We start from the raw sequence: 17,159 nt of genomic DNA, 5'->3' as shown, positions 1-17,159 counted from the left end.
GTCCCTGTCTTGTGGCACTTGACAGTGATCTCCTGGAGGAATAAGAGGATGAACCTCTTCGGGGGGGGGGGTGTCAAAGGAGGTGCTTTTTCTCATCACTTATTTGCAACACTAACTTCCAATAAAACGTGTAAGAAAGGCCTTGATTGACAAGACATTTTCATGAACTGGGTTTCAGACAGAGATTGGAAGGAAAGTGTTTGAGAAGAAAAGAATAAAGGGAACAGAATCAACATGTAAAGCACGCAGCATTTAGTGGGATCCATGAATGGGAGAAATCCATGAGGAGCCTGAAAATGTGGTGGGGGCCTCGTCGGGGCCTCCTGTGCTGAGCAGAGGGGTTGGTACCTGTGCTTTCTGTGTGGAGAAGTTTCCCTGTTGTCCTGCATCCCCCAAGCCCCCAGGAAGGAGTCATGGTCACACATGTGCCCTTTCATCCCTCTGCATGTGGATGTGGTGTGGTCAGGGCTGAGGAAGAGGCCTGAGGTCTCCACGCAGGGGAGGGACCGGAAGCAGCAAGAAGTATGACATGAGTGTGTGAGTGAATGCAGGGATTCCCACCCAGGGACAGCCTGTCCCGTGTCTCGTCCTGCTTGTCCTGCTGGCAGCATTATCTTTGCCCCACATAACAACCCTGAGTGATGGGTGGTGTTAGCCCTACTGTATAGACAAAGAAAGAGACGCCAACATGGTAAGAAATGTGGCTTTTCCTAAGGTCCCACAGCTCCTAAGTGGCTTAGTTGAGTTTCAGAGCCAGAAATTTCTGATTCTCAAGCCACACAATGACTCTCACCTTCTCCACCCTGTCTGCACATGACAGTGACACCAACAGGGTCAGTGAATGGGAACTCCCCCAGCTGAAGCTCACTGCTGGCCTTGCCGTGGAGGCGGGCAGGCCCGGGGAGAGTGCACACAGGCTGAGGAGGAGAAAGGTGGGCCAGGAGGGAAGGAGCCGTCGCTGGTTTCAGTCAAGCTGCCTGAGCCCGGGGGGAACAGCTATCTCCCCCATGAAGGGGTGGGGGGTGGGAACTGCAGGTCTCTGGCCAAGGGCTGGGTCTTCAGCCCCAGCAGTGCACCGGTCTCAGGGCTTGAGAGACTTATGATACTTGAGCATCCGGCCCAGGGGAGCCATCAGGAGGTAGAGAAGGAGCAGGAAGGCTGCCAACTCCATGTCAAGAGCTCCCCAGTGGAGCCCAGGCTGAGGAGCCGTTTGGGTGGTCCACAATTGGGGCTTGCCCAAAACAAGCAGGGGCCGCCTATGGTCCCAATGACTCCTGCCGCGGCCCTAATCCTGAACTCCCGGCCACCGCCTGGGTTTACAGGGCCTGTGAGTGTGTGCGGAGAGGAAGCTGGCCCGTCCGGGCAGGGCAGAGCGGGCCAGGGTGGGGCGGGAAAAGCTGGAAGCCACCTACTCTGAGGGACTCAGCAGAGGTGACGTGGGCAGAGGAAGGCCCCTGGAGCAGGCTGAAGCTCAGGGCGCTGTCTCACTGACTGTGTACGTGTAGCAAATCACAAATGCCTGGAGGACTGATTTCAGTGCCATGACAAGGAATTAGGGTCAACTAGACCTGGGTTGAGATCCTGAGGCAATTACTGGAGTTGAATGGATCTAATTTCAGAGAAGTTCCATGTCTCACACAGCTGGCCGTCTAGGCTGAACTGACAACAGAGAACTCCTACTCATGTAAGTGGTTGGTGTTCAGACCCTCACACTCCTTGGGCTACAGCATTAGCTTTGTTGTTCTTGCCTTCCTTATCTACCAGGCTTCTCTCCACACCCAGTGTCCTGTCTTAAATAGAACCTTTTTTTATGTTTATTTATTATTTTTGAGAGAGAGAGAGAGAGAGAGAGAGAGAGAGAGAGAGTACGAGTTGGAGAGAGAGAGAGAGAGAGAGAGACAGAGTACGAGTTGGAGAGAGGCAGAGGGAGAGAGGGAGACACAGAATCTATCAGCACAAAGTCTGATGCAAGGCTCGAACTCACCCTGCATGATATCATGAGATCATGAGATCATGCCCCGAGCCAAAGTCGGTGCTTAATGACTGAGTCACATGGGTACCCCTAGGACCCTTCTTGATACATCTCTGTGGGATGTTGTTTGGGCGTCCTAGTGAGCCAGGCTCAGTTCTGTGTGTGTACCCACCCCTCATGACCTCGGCACTGGAAGGCTCTGAGGAAATCCTGAGCAAGCTCATGATGCCCAGTGTTTTGTCTCTTCAGACTTTTCCGATCTAGAAATCACAGGGAGACTCTCCAGAAGGAAGAGACCTTGTGGGTTGCTTACTATCCTTGCTTCCTGTGGGGTCAGCTCCAGTGGGTTCAAGAATGGCACCTCCGTGTATTACTCTAAGACAACTGCACCCTCACAGTACTGGGCAAGGTATAGAGATCTGAAAAGAATGGCCATGATGATCTGAATATGCCGTCTTCTCAGCCCGCTGAAATTTGGCTTAGGATGGGGTGGGTCAAAGTCCAGGTCAATATTAAAATTCCCCGTCTTGGGTCACCTCAAGCTGGGAAGGCGGCCTTTTGGGTCTGCTCGGATAAAGCCAGTGCTAGTCTCCTTGTCATCACCCTGTCATGCCCCTTAGGAGGCTGGGCTGTGATGTTCTGCTTCTGCTGATATTAGTTAAGCCCTATAGTCACTGGCCTGTTATGACCCACGGCCCACCACGTTTGTCTTTCTGTACAGTCTGCCCAAGCCATTACCCCTGTGTCGACCTTCCCAGCTTTGAGTTTGTCTCTGCACCCACAGCAGGTGGGCTGCTCTGCAGATCTGAGAACAATACTCAGCAGAGTTTTCCTGGGCTTTCTTTCCTCTTTCCCCCAATAGAAGGGGAAATGGAGAAAGCCCTGCTTCCCTAGTCACGGAGAGCTGGCCGGCAGTGCTTTGTCCTTGTCTGGACCAGAGGAATGGGATTTGAACCATAACCTGCTCTGCCTAGAGGAGTTCCCCAAAGACATGATTCAACTCCCCAATTCCACTCACTCTAAGTGAGTGAGGAGAGCCGCTAGGAAGGGGTCCACATGCCCTGTGATGAATTCTAATGAACCTTCATGCAGTCTTGTGTCCACACACTATACACGGTGTGCATGTCTTTGTGCTCCAAAAACACGGCTACCAACTGCCTTCCTGGCTCGCTCATGGCCCCTGGATATTCTGTCAAATCCAACAGCACAATGACCTTGGCTTCTGCCAGGCACCAGGCGTGGTGTACGAGGTAAGAGCGGGACTCGGGAGCCGGATGGCGTGGGTCTCACCCCCGCGTCTGCTGCTCATTCCTCAGGCAAGTTACTCAACCTTTCTGTACTCTTACTCCCACATCCATATTGTGAAAGGCCATTGTAGAACATACATCATTATGTTGTTGTAAGAACCAAATGAGCTAAGGTCTGGAAAGGCATACAATGAGGGTTAGTAAAATATAATATATATTCAAGGATCCAATGTCAAATTTTCTGTAGACTATCTGGGTAATTACTAGGCAGATGCTGGCAGCTTTCTAGATGGTGGGGTTGAAATTCACCTGGAATATAGTGGCAAAATCATAGAGGCTATCAAAAACTCAATATCCTCAGCACTAGAGAGATACAGCTGCATGCTTTGGTTTCTTCCACTGTAAAATGGGACACAAGTGAAATCTCCACATAGAATTTCTAGGAGGAATCAAGTAAAATATTGCAAATAACATTATAACATTCTCAGGGCAGTACATGGAAAAGTATTCAATGCATGTTTAGCTATAGTTATTAGTATTATTATTACTATAGCTGAGAGGGGCCAAGAATTATTCTCAGATACCTGCCCTCAAGGGAATATTGGTAATATCTGGAGTCATTTTTGGTTGTCATTGTTGGGAGTTTGCTGCTGGTATCTAGTGGTATTCTAATGCACCTGCCTGAAGTCTTTTGTCCTTACCTTACAATATACAATTCAGCACCCTTGGCAATGAAGAATTATGCATGCCCAAATGTCCAATAGCATCGATGTTGCCCATTGTAAATTTAGGTCTTGCCACAGGGCACCACCTTCCAGACTGCTGTGCGATCCCCCTTAGAGTAGAAACACCTCCTAGCAGACTTTCCGCCAGTTGCCCAGGGAAACGGAGGATAATAGCTAGATTCACTGGATTAACTTTAGGCTTTACAAATGCCGGGATCAGGGAAGCCCAGGGAAGCAATACTGACATCACACCATGCTCCTGCAGAAGCTGCTTTGCTGAGTTCTCTCTGATGATGCTCCCGGGCTTTTCAGATATGGGTTCTGGCTCAATAGCCTTCTGAAGGCCAAACTCTTTCCCAGCTGCCACCTTTGTTGCTGTGAATGGCCGCACTCCCTCCATGTAGTCCCCGAAGCCAGAAGCCTGGAAATCATCCTCAATGCCTTCCTCTCCCTTCTTCCCTATATCCAGGCTGTGCTGTTGACTCACTGTCCTAGATGTCATTCATCCCACCCACCTCATTCCATCCCCACCACCAGTGCCTCAGGCTCTCCTTCCATGATCTTTCCATATTATGCTAAGACTCCTAACAGTCTCTCTGCTCCCAGCCCCTTTCAACTCCAATCCACCCCCACCTGACTCCAGGAAACATCTTCCCAAAACATAAATCCTGTCACTCTGTTTAAAATCCTAACAACAACCCATTGCCTCTAGCATGGAACATGAAATGCAAAGCATCTAGAGGACCTAGCCTTGACCTACTTCTCCAAATGGAGCTAGTACTCCCCATGCATCCCTGTCTTCCATTTCCCTCAGTGCACCACATTCACTGAAGCCTCTGAGCCTTCTCTCATGCTGTCCTTGTGCCTACAATACTATTTCCAGTCTCTTCTGTGGCTTGACTCCAACTTTCCTTAAAGACTCAGTTCAAGTATCACTTCCTCTAGGAAAGACTTCCTTGAATTCTCCCCAGAGGGCTGCACTCGGGGCTTTCCTGACCACTTCCACAGCTCTTTGTGCACACTCTTCTCATCCCATGTTCTAATCCTGGGCTCTCTTATTCTTCCACTGGACCGTCAGTTCCTTGAGGTCAGCTACTGTAACCATTCCTATTTACCTACTACACTGCCTTGCATACAGTAGATGGTCAGCAAATGTTAATAGGATAAAGAACTATTGGGACTATGATCAAAATATGATTGATGAACTAATTGAATGAATGAATCGATGTGGATGTCCCCACTATACTAAGTATCTGCTTTCCTCCTTCGTTGAGCCTCCTTCGTTGGTTCATTTATCAGGCAACTACTATGTGCCAATCATGGTACAAGTCTCTGGGAATTTAAAGATAAAGAAGACTTAGTTTTTTCCTTCAAAGCTTGTGGTCTGGCTGAGGACACAGATCCACTAATTAATCCCCACCTGTCCCCCACTCTCAGTAAATAGCACCACCCTTCACCTTGTTTCTCTAATTAAAAACAGAATTCTTTCTTCATTCATCTCTTCACTTGCCCACCTCATCCAACCCAACAGGAAGTCCCTGTGAGTTTATGTCTAAACCACATCCTTTATCTTTTATTCTTCATCTTCATCTCCATTGCTTCCAGTGTTATCCAAGCCAGCATCTTTCTCTTTGACTCACTGACCTCCCTCCTTCCACTCTTGCCCCTTATAATTCATTCTTCCTGTTAAATGAAAGAAGGTCACTCTTCATTTCTCTTTAAAATAATCTTTATTTTATTTTATTTTTAGAGAGAGGAGGTGAGGAGAGGGGCAGAGAGAGAGAAAGAATCCCAAGCAGGATCCACACTCAGCATGGAGCCCAACTGGGACTTGATCCCACAAACCCGGGATCATGACCTGAGCAGAAGTCAAGAGTCAGACACCCACTGACTGACCCACCCAGATGCCCTGTGTCACTCATGTTCTTAAAATCAGTTTCTTCTCATCACACTCACTATGACTACGGATCGTTGCTCTCAATATTCACTCTTTCCCTTAATAGGATTTTGTATCCAAACCCTTGCCATGGCATTTTGGTGGGAAGAATGTATTTCCCCACCTCAACCTTGAATTTGGTCATGAACTCCTTTGGCCAATGGGATTTTAGTAGACACTTTGCAAGTAGAGGCTCCAAACATGTTTGTGCAGTTTGGCATACCCCTGTCTTCCTACAGCGCATGGCAGACACCATGCTCCTCATCCAAGGAAAACTTATGGAGACATGTGGAGGTGATATGAACCCAGTCTGAAGCCTGGACCACAGTCCTACCTACCCACACTCCTGCAAACGGAGCAGGTTCCGCGGGTTCTACGTTACTACTGCAGCCAACTGTCAATTTCCGTGTTTTCACGAATCCTTTTTCTACTGTAAAAATATTTCTTCCTGGTTTGATTTCTGTATCAGGATAACCCTGAAAACGCACAGGTTTCTATTTGAAGATAATGTGACTCCCTGTGGAAATCCATATATTTATATATGAAATTTCAAGTATTCTTTTCTTCAATTTTTTTAATGTTTATTTCTGAGAGAGAGAGACAGAGCGTAAGTGGTGGAGGGACAGGGAGAGAGAGGGAGACACAGAATTCAAAGCAGGCTCCAGGCTCTGCGCTGTCAGCATAGAGCCTGATGCAGGCCTCGAACTCACAAACTGTGGGATCACAACCTGAGCCGAAGTCTGATGCTTAACCAACTGAGCCTCCTAGAGGCCCCAAAGTTTCAAGTATTCTTATAGCTTTGCTAGAGTAAGAAAACTTCTGCTTGCTTACTGATTTACTTAATACTAATCATGGTGATGGTTATGAACTTGATTATTATAAAACCTGACTGAATTCAAATCTATTAAGAAATTGTTACAATGGCTTGTTCAGTCATACAGGACTCTCTATTAAAAGGGCCCTATGCTTGGTCTAATTTCTCTCCTGTTACTATTTTGAAATTATCAATTTTTTTTCAAAAGGGCTCCACATTTTCATTTTGTACCAGGACCTCAAATTAGGTAGCTAGTATTCCCCTAAAATGAATGCTTGTTATTATAAACTACTGAGTTCTGCATGGTTTCACTTATAATTTCTTCCTAGTACTTCTAACTTCTGAAATTATGTGGCTTACTTGTTTTCTTGTCTCCTTCAAACAGTATAAATGTCACTGCAGCAAGCACCTTGTTTGTCTTGCGTGTCCCTGTAGGTCCAGGGCCTGGGGCATCCTGGGCTTTCAATAAACACTTGTTGAATAAACAAGTGCACAACCTCTACAGCTTTCAGAATCGGGCAAAGGGCTGTGAGAGCTCTGTGGACAGAAACTTCTCCCAAAGGAAGAAGGTTTACAGAAGAATCAATGTTCGTGCTTGTTCACTTCTCATCGTTTGCCTATTTAGAATGCCCAGCACCTCAGTGAAATCTTCTAGAAATTGTCTTATAGAAATCTAGTTGAAGGAAAAGATGAGCAAGGCCATTCCAAGGATGAGTTCACTGGCTCAAGGTGTGATGGAGCAGAGACTCTTCACTGTCCCCCTGATTCATTTTTTCTTTTTCTTTTAATAATGCCCAGAATATCATCTGGGCACTGATCACTCAGTGTGGGCCCCCCCCCGTGCATCTATTTGTGCCACCTGACTCATTCCAGTCAATAAGATAAAAGTGGAAATGAATTGTAAAATGGCATCCACTTCAGAGAGTTGCTCTAAGAATGCAATGAACTAGCGTTGCACAGAGAGGATTTAGAACAGCGTCTGACTCCATGAGCGCTCACTAACATGAGTTAGTCACAGTCATCATGACTAGTTGAATGTCCAATTTTGTACTCATCCCAGGAGTAATTATGAACCTTCCGCTGTTCTTATAACTCTGTATTATCGTGAGTTTCTTGTTATCAATTCAGAGGTTGTTTCTTATTGTTGTTCAGCAGAGTTTGTTACCTCTGAGGAGACATTGCAATGGGCTGAGTAGCTCAACAGGTGTATTCCCTATCACATTCCAGGTCCCATGGGCAAAGATATCCTTGGGGCCTTGTGAAAATGCATCCAGCTCAGATCTTATGTTAATGCTCTGTGCTCAACATGAGGTTTTACTGAGCAGAGGCATCTTCCAGGGCATTCAGAGGCTTATTATAAGTGGTCTGAAGCATGCATTACTTTTTCATAATAATGAAATAATAACACTCTGCTGTAAAGTTGGGGCCAGTTATGAGGGAAAAGAGAGAGAGACTGAACAAAATAAAATATTTCTCCTGGAAAGCAACTGATGTTAAGGTCATGTTGTGTATTCATGACCCTTTCTTGCATCTTTTATGCATGACCAAATGGTACAGAATTCGTAGCTGGAGCACATGACTTTGAAGACAGACAAGCTGGATCAGAGTCCTGGCTCCATCCCTCCAACTAGGTGACCTTGGGCAAGTCACAGTGTCATCGAGTATTTAAGTATGGAATAGTAATGTCCCCCTCATGCAACTGTGGTTAACTTTAGCAGTGAATGAGATGATGAATGCAGAGTATTTACAACAGCATCTGGAGCACAGTGGGCTGCCATGGTCATTACTTCAGCATAGTCCAGAACTAATTGGACCTAAGTCATCCCTGCCACATAACTATCAACAGAGCTTCCTGATGACAGATCTGGTTTCATAAGTCACCCACCATCAACAGACTCAGTGGGCAAATAATTCCCCTTCTCCCAGAGGGACTTCAGTTTCCTATTGTCCTCAGTTAAAGAACTCATAACTGCCTCCTGCCCTTAGTGTTCAACATTTTAAACATCCTCCATAAATAGAATACATTCCATCTTCTTTTAGCTGAGCCCCTCCCAGCCAAGGCCATCGTTCATAGAACGTTCCCATCCATGTCATTGCATTTTCCAAGCTAGAGTCTGGTTCAGAGCCTTGGGAATCACATCCTCCACTGGTTTCTCACCGTAGGTGACTCTCTGGGAACAGGCCTCACAGAGGGGCTCTGACTTATATCTCCGGGCTGAGACAAGGGATCAACACACTTTAAACAGGGAGGAGTCCCTTTTGAGCTGCACAGGCAATGGCAAAGGTTCATGAGAAAGTGCTTGAATACAGGCACACCCGGGATTGCTCAACTCAGGAGGGGCAGGAGCAGAGCTCATGAGAACGTGGGATAAGTTCAAGGCTCAGACCCTGCTATGCTTTCAGACATTCACACCCTTCCCTGCATTTTCTCCCAGAGAGTAGCAAAGAGCCGCATGAACCACAACGTGCATCAATCCCAGGCTGGACCAAGAAAAACAAACAAAACAACTCTCTAGTGGCCCCATGCTATAGAGCTTACTGCTTGGCCGGCATAAAATATCTGTAATAATAGAATTCAGGAATAAGTCATCTCGTTGTCTCCTGGTCTTTACTATTGAATCAATAAAAGTTTTCCATTTAAAATATATACACCACTTTCCTGAAAATAATGGTTGAACTGTTTTAAAAATATCTTCAGAATGTTCCTCAATCACACATAACCCGCCACGCAAAGAAAGGGAGAGGAATTGGGCTATCACTTGGACAGAATGTCGTTGCTAAGACGTGGGTCTCAGTGGGTCTCAGTGTTCTTCGAGTGCAATAATGAAGGCATTAAATTACCAGGTCAGAGGCCCCAATTCACAAAGAAATAATATCAGTTTATTATTTCTAATCTTATTAAGTTAGAAAATAGTCTTGAGATGTAATGTCATCCCAGAATGGCTAAAGTATTGATTATGTGAAGCTGCATTCATGGATAATTCAAGGAGCCTGATTTCATTTAATTTCAGTAATTTTTAAAGCTTTCCAACAAAATTTCTATAAAGCAAATAATCCTAAATTATTCCCATAAATAATGTAGATATATGGTCAGATTTGCTTAGTATTTACCAGTTACACACTTTGCATTAGGAGTTAGAAAAAAAGGATTATTTTTAATCCTGTTTTCTCAATCCCCAGTGTCTTCCTCAAGGCAAATGGACCTTAGGAAAATATATATATTGCAATTTTTAAAGATAAATATGGGCATTATCAATAAAGGACTTATGACAATCCACTGATGATTGTCATTTTCTTGTAATTCTATTATAGCTAAAGCTGAAGCCTCAATACTCTGTGATTTGAGATTATGGCAGCAAGGAGAAGCCCACAGCCAGGCGTCACCATGTCACCCTGGGGCCACCAGACTTGCAGAGAGCTCTTTACTCAGAGCCTCGTTCTTCCCTGCCCACTGGCAAAGCTCTAACTAGAAGTGGGACCCAAAAGAAGCCTATCTCCCCAGCCTCATACCACATTCTCCCCACATGCTCCAGGAAAGTGGCCCCAGGGCCCCGGTCTCTTATGGGTAGGAAAATCCAGCTACCAGTGCCTACAGCTTAATCTAGCATTTAACGAACACCTACTATGTGCCAAGACCCAGGCAAGGCTCTGAGGGATAAAGATCAGCGAAGATCCTATTTCCCTGTTCAAAAAGTTTCCAATTTGATGTATGATTGGATAAGAGAGCGTTAGGAACATGATGTCTGAAGTGGGCTACGGGCCCCCTTTCCCCAAGCAGAGACTCTCAGGAGGAGAAGGTGATCCCCCTCCACCATCACTGCCACACAAAGGCATTGTTTTCAGTGTCTTTTTTCTCCTGATTATAGGTATTTATTTTTTCATTCACCTAGCAGTTATTTAACACCTGTTATGACCCCGGTGCTGTGCTAGGTGTTAGGAGTCCAGCCATCAGTGACATCCAGATTAGGGCTTACTGCCTCATGGAGAACACAGACAAGTCAATGAGAATGGCACCACCTGCTACGCTGTGGAGGAGTAAATACATACAGAAGGCTATCTGGGGAAGATGACATTTGAGTCTCCCAACACGATAATATCATATAAAGGGGGAGGCAGAAGTGGGGCAGGGTATTCTAGAGAGAGAGGAAAAGCACATGCCAAGGCCCAAAGGTGAGAGAAGGCAGCATGATGGAACTTCCCAATGTCAGGAACACATGGTGCAAGAAGGAGAAAGAACTCAGTCCGGCTCCTAAAGGCCTCGCATCTTGGATGCTGTGCTATGAGACTCGCATCAGGGTTGAGTGGCCTGGGGTCAGCCTCGGCTCTGTCCCTGCCACCAGCGTACCCTCCTTGGCCTGCAGGCCAAAGAATCGAGTGGACAGGTTCCCCTTTGTCTCTCATTCACGTCCCTCCAGGCTGATAATTAGACTTTTCCTATCTCAGTTCCGAAGATCCGGTGAGCAATACGCAAAGTGCCTTCATGCAATTAATGAGCCCGGAGTTACCGATCCAAACCTGAGACTCGCGTCCTCAAGAATGTTTCCTCTCAGGATATTTATTAGCTCAGAAGACATGTGTGGGCAGAGCATGTTATTTAGTGACCTGTAATGCCTGAATAATGATCACAATAAATCAGACCTCATTATTATGTGCGGGAGAGCCGGACGGCCCAACTGGCTAGGTAATGAGGTCTAATTTAATGTCGTTTTATTATTCTCCACATGTTTGCTGGGAAGTCAGGGGCGGGGGCTGGTCCTCATAGGTCCAGATGCCCTGGGTGTGTGGCAGTTACACAGGGACACTTGTGGCCCCGGCATATGTTAGGAGTCAGGAAAAAAGTGATCAACCACGATCTGGCCCTCTGAGTGGGTTACAACCAAGGTCTGGCCCCCTCATGCCTGCTTAGACAGGAAGAGCTAATAGCCAGAGCTAATTATAACAAACAGCAGCACCCCGGGATCTATTTCTTAGGAGTAAAAGGCAAGTTACAGGGGCAGGAAATGCCAGCACAGAGAAATCAGAATCTCCATGAAAAGAAATATACCTGTCAGAGGGCTAACTTCATGAGCCAAGCTTTTTAGACTAATATATAATAGACTCTGCTCAGATCGTCAGAGCCGGGGGGTTGGGGGGAAGGCAGCTTTGGGTCCAGCCTTCTTTGAACGTGACCAGCCCTCACTTATTTCTTGCTGTGAGGGGCCTTTTGCAACAGCAATCCATTATTGCGCTTTTTAATTCTTCATGCACAGCCTTTTCTCATTGATTACCTAACATCATTAGTTTGGGCTCAGCCCATACAAAAGTCGATGGAGTGATCAATTTTAACCATATGATGTACAAAAATTTGTGCATCCAGACACCGAAATCATTTATCTCCTGCCCACCAAACTGTAAATCTTTTTTTGCTATTGGTTTCTTGTTGGGGAGCAGACATAAAGAAGGAGGCAGCCAGAGACCTTTGTGTAGGTGGCCTTCTTGAGATCCCACAGAGCTGTCATCTTCAAGGTATCTGATACCCGATGGCAGTTACAAAGTATAAAATCAGTGTGTGGCCGCAGGTGCCAGGCAGGCTGTCAGGCTCAATGCTCCGTTCTCTGGAGCTCTCTGCCTGCTCTCTCCGTCCATTTCCTCCTGTTTTTAGAGGCAGAACCTGATCAAACCCAGCAAAGTGATCTGCGCCCCCCATGTCTGGAGATCAGGGTGGATGGCCGCCCACACACAAAAAGCAACGTTAAGTAACGTCCTCCTTGTCCTCCATTGCTGCAAAAGGTCTGCATTCTCTGTGAGCAGCAGCGGAGCACTCATTTTTAAGAGGCCCAGAGAAAAGGCGTTCTCTATGTTACCTTTGGACTTGAATAGAAGAATTCTTAGATCTGCCTCTATCCCGGGATCTCCGGGCTCATAATCCTGCTGGAAGCCTTTTTATGGTACAAACTGGGACCCAAGGGTGATCATCTGAGTATAAGAGAGCAATTGCTGAGGGAGACTTCTTTGTGTTTAAGGTACCTAGAATAGTTTCTTTTATTTTTTTATTTTTTAACATTTATTCATTTTTGAGAGACAGAGAAGGACACAGCACAAGCAGGGAAGGAGCAGAGAGAGAGGGATACACAGAATCCGAAGCAGGCTCCAGGCTCTGAGCTGTCAGCATAGAGCCCCACATGGGGCTCAAATCCTGGAACCGTAAAATCATGACCTGTGCCGAAGTCAGATGCTTAACTGACTGAGTCACCCAGGCGCCCCTCAAATAATTTAAAAAGAATATTTATCCCTTTCAAATTCTGCTGTGATGCAGGTCATCAAGCTGAATATGGTAGGTTTGTGGAACATTAAATGCATCTCCAGGAAGGAGCTAAGTGTGTGCTGGGCTACCAAGGCAGTCTGGCTTGATTAGGAGGCGAAACAGTGAGATGGAGGGTGGGGTGTAGTAGAATAAGACCTATCTGAGCTTCAGGGTCACAACGAGGTACAAAGTGACCATAAGCAAATTACCCTTGAATCACTCAGCACGGTGCCCACTGGAGATCCCATACAGCCTCTCAGGAGAGTTAACCCAGCTAGATTTTCTCTGGCAATGAAATAGATGACTGTGTCTTCACTTGAGCTTGGGTTGGAATGAATTGGCATGAAAAATGTGTTTCCATAAACACTAGAATGCCGCAGAGTATAAAAAGAGGCTGATGCCAGGAGACGACAGGAAGACTGAAGTCATGTGCAAGGACTGTGAGCTCACACCTCCAGCTCAAGCATGGCAGTTCTCTAACTTTAGCCGTCGACAGAATGGCCAGAGGCTGGGTAAAGGACAGATGGATTGACAGGCCTGCTTCCAGAGTTTCTGAGTCAGGAGGTCAGGCTGGAGAAATCAGCACTCCTGGTGATGCTGCTGCTCGTCCAGCAAACACACTTGGAGGACCATCGCTTCAGGGCAGACCTCATTTTATGCATTGGTGGGGAGAACCTTCCATACCAACCCCTTCCCTGTGCAGCCACAATGCATTCCTGGTATAGTCACAACTACACGTTTTCTCCAATTCCAAAGCAGTCTCTGGCCATAGTCTCTGCAAGCTCCACTTCATTCTGCTATTGATCTATTTTCATAGAGGACGAATGTATGATGCCCTTCCTAATGTCAAAAGACCTCAATCTTTAATTCCTCACTGACATTAGCCCGTAGTTTTCTTTAACATTTCACCAACAGTGCCTAGATGTGCCGGAAACTCAGTATTTTCATATGTAGGGAGATAGTCTTCCTCTGTTTCTCTGAGAGAGTCAGATATGCTCATATGCACACATTGTGTGTTAAAAGGTACCCCCAGAGGGACACCTGGGTGGCTCAGTTGGTTAAGCAGCCAGCTTCGGCTCAGGTCATGATCTCACAGTTTGTGGTTTGATCCCCACCTCAGACTCTGTGCTGACAGCTCAGAGCCTGGAGCTGCTTCCGATTCTGTGTCTCCCTCAATCTCTACTCCTCCCCTGCTCACACTCTGTCTCTCAAAAAGTAAATAAACGTTAAAAAAATTTAAAAGCTACCCCCAGAAAAAGAAGCCACACCAGAGTAAATAACACACGTAGCAGAATGCACTCGAGACAGAGAGAACATTTTTAATACAGCACTGTAACTATTCACTGGCTTATGGAAGGATTCAGAATGTGTAGGAGGTGTGCATAGCAATCATATGTATGTATACACACACACACACACACACACACACACACACACACACACACATTTCAGAGGCAAATAGTGTTTAAAGCACATCAGTCCTTCACAGGTTAGACTTCAATTCACACTAAGAGTACACAGTTGAAATCACATAAATTGTGATCCATTTAATCTGTTTTTATGGTCCATAAGGAAAATAGAGATCACACGGTTTATAGAAAGAAGAAAGGCAGCTGTCCACCTCACGTCTATTCCTTGGCTTCAGAAGGTGACATAGATAAAGTTCTCTCCCAGGTGACACAGGCCAATTTACACAGTGGAAAGAACAGACTGAACACACTTCCCCAGCCTATGGCCTCCTTGGCACCAGAAGATGTTCTTTCCCAGAGTCCAAAACTCCCAAGTAGGAAAAATTCAGAGTCGATTTTCATCTTTTGCCCAGAATCGTTTAAAAAATTTTGACTGAGGGGCTCTTGGGTGGCTCCATCAGTTAGGCTTCCGACTTCTGCTCAGGTCATGATCTTGCGGTTTGTGAGTCCAAGCCCCGCGTCATGCTCTGTGCTGACAGCTCAGAGCCTGGAGCCTGCTTCGATTCTGTGTCTCCCCCTCTCTCTGCCTCTCCCCTGCTCATGCCTGTCTCTCTCTGTCTCTCAATCATAAATAAAAAATGTTTTAAAAAATTTTTATAAAAGAAATTTTGGCGGAGAATAGTTTTGTGCTTAACTGTCCAAAATTTTTTTGAGAATATATATATAGATAGATAGATAGATAGGTATATGTATAGGTATATATATATATATATAGGTATATATATGCATACAAACATTTCTTATATATCTCTAATCTTATTAAATTTAGCCAACATTTATAGTGTTTTTTAAATAAAAAATAGTTTTCTTGTTATTTCAATGTGGAAATCTTGTGTGTGGGTTCATCTTTGAGTTTTCCATATCTACGACTCTATGGCTGGAAAGAGTGAGGGGTTCATGCCCTTCCAAACAGATGCCACCACAGACATAGTGACTCCTTCACAGAAACTGTCTTCCAAGAACAGAGTATCCTCTGGAAGAGCATTCTTGCAAATTCAACCTCATCTTCAAGTTGCAAAGTGACACACCTACTAGGCTATGCAATTATTCAGGAAGGACTTGAGGACTGTTCTACACCAATTGTGTCAGAGTAACTCAAGTTGTCACTTCTTGCATACTCATACTCACCTCCCTTTGAATTCAGGAAACGGGGGAGGGTATTTGGGAAAGCATAACTTCCTTCCGACTTTTCTAAGAATGCCTTAGCCAATGTACTACAACATCCATTTTCTCTGTGTACGTGTCTTTTTCCTACTCTATAATTAACATGTCCAGCATATAAATACTTCCTGTTGTTTCCAGCTTTGCATGGGGGAAGGCTGTAATGCTGGGACAGACCTAATTACTTAGTCCATGAAGCCCTGTGCCAGTTATAAGCTTTTCCAAGAATTTCGCCTCCTATGTTTTGACATTTCCCAAGAGCCCATTCCACAAGCATGGTTGGCTCCTGATTGCTTGGAGAGATGTCAATATCTCCAAGGGGCAAGGATTTCATGTTTGGGAAATACGAGATGGGCTCTGACTGACTCACACTAGATAATATTCGTCTCCTCGTGCGTTGAACTACACCAAGGCTAAGCACAATTCTCTACTTCCTACTGGCTATTCCCAGGCCTTCTTTCCTTATCAGCTTCTTCAGAAAGCCCCAACGAATGTCTGTATTTTTCCCCCTAAAGTAATGCTAACTGCTACGTTAGAGGAACCCATCTCAGTGGTTTAACAAATTTGTATCTCAGTCATGTCACAGCTCAATGAGATTGTTCCTCATCAGAAATGTCCCCTCCATGAGAGGATTAAGGGACCCAGACTCCTTCCATCTTGGGGCTCAGCATCTTTGTTAGGGAACTGCCAACATTGTCCTAGAAGTAATTTCCCTCCCAAAGAGCCGAAGGGGCAAAGAGCATGGGTGACCTCCCATAAGAAGTTTCATAGGCTCAGCCTGGAGGTGGGGCAAATCACTGCCGCTCACATGGCTCTGGCCTGAGCCCAGGTATGCAGCTACCCAGTTGCAAAGGAGGCTAGAAATGCAGTTGTCTGTGTAAGTCCAGGAGGAAGAGGAAGCAGTTTTGGTGGATTTCCCAGCCGCCCCTGCTACCATGGCTTTTACAGCCTGTGGGCATTCTCTCATGGATGGAAGATGGAGATAGGAAGGAATCATGGCTGACCTCCTGTCTGTAGCCTCTCTCATTCTTGGTTTTCAGATTTTTTCATAAGAAGAATCCTGGGCTTGCCCTGAGGGAGAGTCTTCTAAGAGAGGAGAGGAAAGAGAAGAGATCACACAGCTCCTTTGCTACTATTGATATGTGTGCAGAAATATGAAACAATTCAGCAGACATGACAGGAAGTTAGGTGTTGGCAGCGAGAAGCTCAGAGAAGTAACTGGAACCCCACAATGTTTTAGCGCCTCCTTAGTTCACAGCTGGGGCTGGCCTTTTCCTACGAACCTACCTACGAAGTCACTTGCTCATTATTCTTTCCTTTCCTGGTCGCCAGTGTCAAAGGGACGCTCACCTGAGGAGCTTGCTTTTGCTGTGCTAGACAAAGCAATTTTTTGTGTCATCTCATTTGTTAGCAACTGTGAGATGTCAGCAGCATTTTGTACGGTGGGTCCAGGTGGCATCTTCCCAGATGCACAGGGAGCACAGACAACAAAACTTCTGGACTGTTGGAAAGACTCTTCAGTAGTAAATGGTGCTGTGTGATGCAAGGAGCC

The sequence above is a fragment of the Suricata suricatta genome, chromosome 2 (assembly GCF_006229205.1).
Source record: "Suricata suricatta isolate VVHF042 chromosome 2, meerkat_22Aug2017_6uvM2_HiC, whole genome shotgun sequence".
Taxonomy (NCBI): Eukaryota; Metazoa; Chordata; class Mammalia; order Carnivora; family Herpestidae; genus Suricata; species Suricata suricatta.
The sequence above is the reverse complement of the archived record's forward strand: the minus strand, read 5'-3'. Positions refer to the sequence as shown.